The 6,941-nt window shown below is 35.1% G+C and overlaps 1 long non-coding RNA gene across 1 annotated transcript; it reads right to left on the bottom strand.

Moving 5' to 3' along the window:
- Positions 1-838: 838 nt before the first annotated feature.
- On the bottom strand, positions 839-4,086 carry LOC128547101 (uncharacterized). The gene is made up of 3 exons (XR_008366317.1): positions 4,005-4,086; positions 2,959-3,083; positions 839-2,077 (listed from the first exon to the last, which is right to left on the bottom strand). It is a non-coding gene; the product is annotated as an uncharacterized LOC128547101 (long non-coding RNA).
- Between the last annotated feature and the right edge of the window lie 2,855 nt (positions 4,087-6,941).

Here is a 6,941-nt window from a genome sequence, read left to right as displayed (position 1 = left end):
AACATGCCCCCTGGCAGCCATGTTTTTAGACGAATTGGAATAATTTGAACAATCTTTGATGAAGGTCATACAATGATCATTTGTGTGAAATTACCAGTACTTTAAAATTAGGCTAGCAGTTTCTTACAAGGTATTTTAAGTTTCCATTATATACATATAGGGAAAAGTGACCATGCCCTCTGGCAGCCATGTGTCAAGACGAATCAAAATGTTTTGAACAAGACACGACCATCTGTGTGAAATTATTTTAAAATTTGGCCAGCAATTTCCTACAAGAAGATTTTCAAAGTTTGCAATATATACATACAGGGAATAATGCCCATGCCCCTGGCGGCCATGTTTTTTTGATGAATCGGGGATAATTTGAACAATCTTGGTAGAGGGTTACAAAAGAACCATTTGAGTGAAATTATTTCAAAATTGGACCAGTGGTTTAGATGTTGTTTGAAGCTGTTTTTATTTTCAGATCTGGCAGCCACTATGTGCAACCAAGCTGAACTATTTCAACAACTTTAGAAGAGGACCACCCAAGGAAATCCAGCCGAAGTTTCATCAAATGGTTTCTGGACAGTAAGCAATCAATACAGTACACCTCGAGCACTTTGTGCTCCAGTGAGGTAAAAACATGCACTGACCCCTTCCCCATTTTTATTGAAACAATATCACACTTTTTGTCTTTTTTTTAAGAACCTGGAGATAAACATGCTATGTATGGACTGACTGAATATATACCAATTTCTAAAGTCACAAGTTCCTAAAAAAATTAAATGTAGGGTAGTTACATCTAGAGACCTTTGGTGTGAATTTCTACCGGACATGAAAGAAAAACTAGTCTTGAGAGTAAATTCAAGTTTATTATTACAATATTGCACTGCTGGCTATCAAAACTTATTAAAGATAAAATACATATAGGTCAACATTTTCAAATGTATTTCCAAAAACTTTCAAAAAAGTCCTTATAAAACAACTTTCTGTTAAACAACCTACATGTATTCCAAAAGATTCCACCAAATACAAGTTTCCATAGAATTTCTAATAATATTGCATGCCAGTTATGAACAGTTCATTCACACCTGAAATAGTGTTGTCTGAATGGCCTAAACTTTTTGATTTGAAAATGTCATTTTTGTGCATCTTGGCACACCTTAACCCTTTGCCTGCTAAATTTCTAAAATGGACTGGTCCATCATTCAGTTGAACAGTTCATTCACACCTGAAATAGTGTTGTCTGAACTGCCTAAACGTTTTGATCTGAAAATGTCATTTTTTGTGCATCTTGGCACACCTTAAACAATTCTGTAAAAGAAACATTTTTTATGCTCCATATCCCAGAACTGCTTTCTTGTGGAATGTACATTCATGAAGCTAATCAATTAGCAATTTATCACACGGAATAATTTATGATTAGATACTGCTGAATATTTTAATTTAATAGGTTGTATGGAAAAGCGAGATTCTAACCAATGTACAATTTATACACTGGTAGTCTTTGTTGAAAATTTACTAGTCTAAAACATAAATTGCTTAAATGCATGACACTTACAGAACTGAGCTATCTTCAATCTTAACAAAAATACGACTTTATTAATTTCAAGCTAAAAGACGACCAAATGCACATGTTTTTTTTATTTAAAATGTCATTGTTCCAGCATACCGATTTTGTGGGTCAGAAAATAGTCTGTTTGTTTTTCAAATTCGATACATACGAAATTACTTTTATTTATTTGGATTTAGTTAACAATGAAATCCATCAGAATTAGTGCAAACCCTAAAAATATTGTGTTTATTTTGTTACAAGTATAGTTTCTATAAGCTGTGCTCCATGGCTGCTACCTAGACCAATTCCCCGGCCTTATTAAAGGATTTTAGTGAAGTCTTCCTAAACATGACCAGACTTCAAGTACAGAATTGTCTATGAACCCAAAGTCTCCTAGCTTAAATCCAGCATTGTTTGTGGTACCGGTAATCTAGGTCCTTCTCCAAGATGTCAGACTGTCGGTCACATAGACTCCTTCAGTAAAAAGTACAGATCTGCGAAGAAATCTACAGATGCCAGGGTGAGACCAGCTACCAGTTGCTGAAACACACAAAAAAGAAACAACTCAAAATTCAAGCAGCAACCATTTAACAAGAGATGATTGTAAAATATATATGCCCGTAAGACATCATGTCAGAGGAAACTGGGTTTTCGTAAGCTGTGACCTTTACCTCTGACCTAAAAGCATCAAAGAATATCTTCTGACTACTGGCAAGTTTCAAGGCATTGAGGCACTGACCATACAAGTAAATTCAGTGAATCTATATCACCTACTGAATTGATTGTTTTGTGAATGAGGGGAATCTATTTTGAAAGATATAACAATTAAAGGGCAATAATTCTACAGTGACTGAAGAGATCCTGATGAAAGTTGCAGGTACACACTGGCCACTATATTTGTATTAAGTTTCATGAAGATCCATCAAAAGGTTACTATCTTTTGTGGGAATTTATGAATTTTAAAACAATGGGCAGTAACTCTGCAGTAACAGAAGAGATCCTGATGAAAGATATGCAAGCACCATCGCCCTATAGTGATCTATATTTGTATTAAATTTCATGAAGATCCATCAATGGATTATTTGTTATATGAGAGCTTTGGATTGTAAAAAAATGAAGGGCAATAACTCTAAAGGTACTGAAGCGATCCTGACAAAAGTTGCAAGTGCACCACTGCCCTATAGTGATCTACTATGATTTTAAGAAGATCAATCAAGATGTTACTTAGATACAGTCAATATTTTACTATCTTTTAACCAAATCAAGGGAAAAAACTTGTTTTTACTGAAGGGATGCCCCAGTTCAGTGTATAATGTTCAGATACTTTAATATTTAATTTAATATCTCATAAAATACACTCAATAAATGTTGTACAAATAATATTACATAAGGCTGAGTCACTGAAATTAAATACAACTTACCAGGGCAAAAACATTGCTGTACCCACTAAATGTATATTGCGTTGCCTTGTATCCAAAAGCAAATGCCCCACCCACAGATACAATGAAGTTGAACACAGAAACCAATTGCCTGTTCATTTCTTTCACTGAAATAAAACAAATAATCTCTAATATAATATTGTTTTACTTATATAGACTCTGGATCTTTACAAAGTGGTTAAAGTCGATGAGTTTGATTACTTGTCTCTCAGGTGTGTCGGGTCTGAACCAAACTCTTACATGTGAGTAAGCCTTCCAGCTGGCTTGTGGAAAAAATTGTGTTCTACCAAGGTGCCCACCCTCACTCCCCCACATTACAGTAATAACATCTGGAAGGCCAACTGCGATCTTCCTAATCCATTAAAACTCAAAATTATCTGGAATGTCAGCCTAAGACTTGAAATATGTCACTGTGACTGAGAACTTAATTCAACAAGAGCTGTCCGTAAGACAGCGCGGTCCACTACTCAGCGATTTGACAGTAACATGAAAATAGTAATAATAATCTGAATACACTACTGGATGCATATGCCATTAAATGAGTCATGAAATTGGTCTTAATTTTTTCAAACATTTTTAACAGAGTTTTTACAGGTCACCATTAAAATTCACCCATTACTTCTTACTATTTAATGGGATTTTCATGACCATAGTTTTAATGCCATACATTAAAAATGACTTTGACGGCCCTGAAAAGCATTAAAATAAGTTAACAGGCTCCTTAAAACTCCAAACTACAAACATGCAGGGATTTGAACATTCATAATCAGGTAAAACACTGATCACTTATGGTCTCAAGGGGATGAACAAAATGTATTTGAGGTATACAGGGCTTTGTTTTTCCACAGCCAACACAGAAAATACATGTAAATGGAAAATAGCTATGGAACATGTAAATTGCTAGTGAGCCCGGGACCTCAAGCTAAGTGGTGTTTCACTGTACTTACATATAACAGCACTTTTGGGAAAGACCATAATTACATATATATTTAAGTTTCAAAACTGCTGAATAAAAATATTAACTGTACCCTAGGTTTTGGTTTGACTTCTGGTAAACATAGATCACTTCCTTCTATCAACTCATGCAAATAGATCTTCTTTCCATCTGAAACAGTATCAGAAAAAAATCTAATTTTAAATGGATAGAAAATATGATAAACTAAGGTGGCAAAAGTGACACCCTATTAGTGAATCGGACAGGTTTAAATATTTCTTCATAACTTCAGACATAAAAGATCGATTCAAATAAATCAAACATTTATATGAATGCTAGCAATAGTGCTAAGTGTTAGTAAGTTTAGATATCATGAAAGTCTAAACATTCTTCACTACATGCTAAAAGTGTAGATAGTGATCCGCTATTGGCGAGTTATCTGTATTGCCTGCCCGCACTCACACAGGTAATAGGGCCATCTTTAAGGCCAAGCCCCGAATTGCCATTACAGGACAGCACCAGTCAAAAGTTATCATGCTGTCCTAAAACATCCTATAATTTGGACTAGAACTAGCCTACTTGCCCCCCTCCCCTCCCCCCCAAAAAATGAAAACTGCATTTCAGTATTTCATATAAAAGTCATGCCTCATTTAGATTTAGAGGTGACATATTTATAAACAAACTAAATGAACATATATCAAATAATAATCACTATAAAAGAAATACAAGAAACCATAACTCTAGGCAGTCCCATTTTTGAATAAACTCCCTTTTTTGAAAACCTTATCCGGGCAAAACTTGAATACTATAAAAGGTATTGACTTCATACTTTAAATATTGATAGAGGTCAGTGAGAGGGAATGCAGATACAAGGAACCATAACTCCTTGTGGTCCCATTTTTTTTAATTATCTCCCTTTTTTGAAAACCTTGTCCGGGGCATAACTTGAATACTATGTAAGGTATTGACTTCATACTTTACATATTCATAGTGGTCGGTGAGAGGGAGTGCAATGACCAGGAACTATAACTCTAGGTGGTCCCATTTTTGAATAATCTTCCTTTTTTTGACGCTTCTTGTCCAGAGAATAACTCAAAAAGTATTGAAGATACCAAGTAACTTTATACAATGATAGAGCTCATTGAGAGGAAGTGCAGTAACAAGGAACTATAACTCTAGGTGGTGCCTTTTTTAATTATCTCCCTTTTTTAAAAACCTTGTTGGGGGCATAACTTGAATACTATGTAAGTTATTGACTTCATACTTTACATGAAAAAGTACATATTCATAGAGATCAGTGAGAGAGAGTGCAGTGTTAAAGAACCACAACTCTTGCTGACCACATTTCTCATTTACACAACTCCCGTGGTGGAAAGGCCCCTTATGCGACAGCAATTTCAGGGAACATCCATCGGTGTTACCAATCACCTTGTTTTCACTTTACTGATTTTAAGGTAGTTCTGCATCATGTTTGATAAACCGGAAGTAATGGCGTAACGTCATTTTTCCGAAAACAAAGAATAAAGCCTGGACTCAGCATACGGAAACGAAAATCATTTTATGAATTAATGGAAATCCATGGGTAAATTTATCAATACAACAACGTTACTATCTATTTAACGACAAAATATGATATCAAAACGCCTGGCAAGTTAAATTTTTCTCCAAAATCTCTTGACTAAATGTTTCAAAACCTAGTTTGGTCTGTAGCATGCATGCTTGTAAGGTACTCTCTGTGTTTGATACAAATAGTTCTGCTTGACTGATTTTAAGGGCCACCAGAGGTGAAAATAAAAAAAACCACTTTTAAACAACTCTTGAATGGCCGCATGAATCATCACCAGACTTGGTCTGTAAAATCTTTGTAAGGTCTCTCTCAATTTTTTTTTAAATTGGTTCTGTTTGACTGATTTTTGGAGCTACCAGAGCTCAAAATAGAAAGACCTTTTATACTAAACACAGTTGTTATTGTTCATTTTTCAGTGTGTCATACATATCAAGGGCATATCGTTAGTTTCAGGTGAGTGACTTAGGGCAACCATGGCCCTCTTGTTCGTTATTGTTGCTGTATGGTAAGCATTAGATTAGCTGTTTTACTTGGACATTTCAGATTTTATAATGACTTATGCTGTTTCAGATGGAAAGAAGATCTATTTGCATGAGTTGATAGAAGGAAGTGATCTATGTTTACCAGAAGTCAAACCAAAACCTAGGGTACAGTTAATATTTTTATTCAGCAGTTTTGAAACTTAAATATATATGTAATTATGGTCTTTCCCAAAAGTGCTGTTATATGTAAGTACAGTGAAACACCACTTAGCTTGAGGTCCCGGGCTCACTAGCAATTTACATGTTCCATAGCTATTTTCCATTTACATGTATTTTCTGTGTTGGCTGTGGAAAAACAAAGCCCTGTATACCTCAAATACATTTTGTTCATCCCCTTGAGACCATAAGTGATCAGTGTTTTACCTGATTATGAATGTTCAAATCCCTGCATGTTTGTAGTTTGGAGTTTTAAGGAGCCTGTTAACTTATTTTAATGGTTTATTTTAAGCAGCTTTTCATGGCCATCAAAGTCATTTTTAATGAATGGCATTAAAACTATGGTCATGAAAATCCCATTAAATAGTAAGAAGTAATGGGTGAATTTTAATGGTGACCTGTAAAAACTCTGTTAAAAATGTTTGAAAAAATTAAGACCAATTTCATGACTCATTTAATGGCATGTGGATCCAGTAGTGTATTCAGATTATTATTACTATTTTCATGTTACTGTCAAATCGCTGAATAGTGGAACGCGCTGTCTTACGGACAGCTCTTGTTGAATTAAGTTCTCAGTCACAGTGACATATTTCAAGTCTTATGCTGACATTCCAGTTAATTTTGAGTTTTAATGGATTAGGAAGATCGCAGTTGGCCTTCCAGATGTTATTACTGTAATGTGGGGGAGTGAGGGTGGGCACCTTGGTAGAACACAATTTTTTCCACAAGCCAGCTGGAAGGCTTACTCACATGTAAGAGTTTGGTT

Source organism: Mercenaria mercenaria, chromosome 12, assembly GCF_021730395.1.
Source record: "Mercenaria mercenaria strain notata chromosome 12, MADL_Memer_1, whole genome shotgun sequence".
NCBI classification, from domain to species: Eukaryota; Metazoa; Mollusca; class Bivalvia; order Venerida; family Veneridae; genus Mercenaria; species Mercenaria mercenaria.
Note: the sequence above shows the minus strand (reverse complement) of the source record. Positions and strands in the feature narration are given on the sequence as shown.